This window comes from Colobus angolensis, unplaced genomic scaffold, assembly GCF_000951035.1.
Source record: "Colobus angolensis palliatus isolate OR3802 unplaced genomic scaffold, Cang.pa_1.0 Scaffold43, whole genome shotgun sequence".
Taxonomy (NCBI): domain Eukaryota; kingdom Metazoa; phylum Chordata; class Mammalia; order Primates; family Cercopithecidae; genus Colobus; species Colobus angolensis.
Window position 1 is genome coordinate 2,806,448 of NW_012117710.1, and position 2,347 is coordinate 2,808,794.

Here is a 2,347-nt window from a genome sequence, read left to right on the forward strand (position 1 = left end):
TTCCCCTCCCCTCTCCTCTCCTCTCCTCCCCACCCCTCCACTCCTCTCTTCTTCACTCTCGTTGCCCAGGCTGGAGTGAAATAGTATGATCATACCTCACTGCAGTCTTGAACTCCTAGGCTAATTTTTATTTATTTTTATTTATTTATTTATTTTGAGATGGAGTCTCACTCTGTCACCCAGGCTGGAGTGAAGTGGCATGATTTCGGCTCATTGCAGCCTCTGCCTCCTGATTCAAGTGATTCTCCTGCTTCAGCCTCCCAAGTAATTGGGATTATAGGAGTCCGCCACCACACCCGGCTACATTTTTGTATTTTTAGTAGAGATGGAGTTTCATCATGTTGGCCAGGTTGGTCTCGAACTCATGACCTCAGGTGATCCACCCTTCTCAGCCTCTGAAAGTTCTGGGACTACAGACGTGAGCCACCACGCCCAGCCTTCTTTTAAAATAAATATACATTTTTTGAGACAGTTCCTTGCTCTGTTGCCCAGGCTGGGGTGCAGTGGCACGATCATGGTGGCTCACTTTAGTCTCCACTTTCCAGGCTCAAGCCATCCTCCTACCTCAACCTCCTAGCCGAGACCACAGGTGCCCACCACCATGCCTGGCTAAATTTATTTTTTGTGGAGACAGGGTCTTGCTATGTTGCCCAGGCTTGTCTCAAACTCCTGGGTTCAAGCAGTCCTCTTGCCTTGACCTCCCAAAGTGCCGGATTACAGGCGTGAGCTGCTGTGACTGGCCTGGTCACATCTTTAATGAAATTGGACTCTGTGTTGTCCAGACACCTCACATATTAAAAAAGAACTGGGGCCAGCAGCAGTCACACATCCCAGCCCTTCCCTGAGCTTGGGCCTGGCAGGAGTGTGGAGACAGCAACACAGGGTCCCTGCATGTGCAGACTGGCTGCAAGGCTCAGGGGTGTGCATGCGTGCACCCGTGTGTGTGCACCTGTGTGTGTGCACAGGTGCACGGGCGTCTGTGTGCCATTTTCTTACAGGAAGGCGTGGGCAGATGACCAGCTGGAAGTGCAGCTTCACGTGTCCTCAGACAGTGGCTGCTGCCTCACGCTGGCTTCTGGCTGTGACCAGGGTAACAGAGAGAGCAAAGAGGTCCTTTCCTCAGGTGGGTGGAGCGGGGCTTGGGCACAGCGTGCAGAGATGAGTGTGGACTCGGAAGACCCTGTCCCGCTCGTTTCAGTGTGCAGGGGAGGTCTCGAGGTCATTGCCCTACAGAAACCAGGTTGGGTGTGGTGGCTTACACTTGTCATCCTAGTACTTTGGAAGGTGGAGGTGGGTGGATCACCTGAGGTCAGGAGTTCGAGACCAGCCTGGCCAACATAGTGAAACCCCATCTCTACTAAAAATACAAAAATTAGCTGACTGTGGTGGCGGGCGCCTGTAATCCCAGCTACTCAGGAGGCTGAGGTAGGAAAATTGCTTGAACCCGGGAGTTGGAGGTTGCAGTGAGCTGAGATTGTGCCATTGCACTCCAGCCTGGGCAACAGAGTGAGACACCATCTGAAAAAAAGAAAAAAGAAAAGAAAAAGTAAGTCTAAAGAGTTCTGTCCCTGGGTCCAAGGTGCCAGCTCTCCACACCTTCCCACGAGGGTGCCTGCTGGGACAGTGGGAGCGGCCCCTTCAGGGGTCGAGATGCTTCTGAGCGTTCCAGGCAGGCAGGCACAGACGGGAGCCTCTGGAGCTGTAGCCTCCTCACTCACGGCTTCTGACCCTTTTCTGTGTGAGGTCTTAGACACGCAACCCCCCCGAATATCCGAGACAGTGTAGCTTCTTCATCTCTGACATGACCTGAATTTCCTCAGGGCCCCCCACTCCCTGGGGAACAGGAAGAAAACATACATTCACCCTCGCTGATGTACACAGCACACAGGCACCCACATACACACTTGCACACGTCCAGTGTCTCAGCTCGCGGCCACTTCTGCCCCGTTGCCCGTCTTTGTAGCAGGACACAGGTGCATGCCTGGGGCCCAGGGCTCTCATCCAAGCTGGTATGTCCCCCTACATCCCACGCTGTCCCAGGCATCCAGCATTTTCGGCCCAGAATCACGGAAAACTCCCCTCAGGCCCACACGGTGCTGAGCCCAGAGGCTGAGCCCAATCCTGCAGGGCTTGGGGCAGGCGGGCTGCGCTCTGCTTCCCCCAGCCTAGCCTGGCATCTCCTGGACCCCCACAGAGGTGGCAGCTCAACCCCTTGTGGGTTTTTTTTTGGAGGGACAGACTCTCGCTCTGTCACCCAGGCTGCAGTGCAGGGGCGCAATCTCGGTTCACTGTACCCTCGGCCTCCCGGGTTCAAGTGATTCTCCTGCCTCAGCCTCCTGAGTAGCTG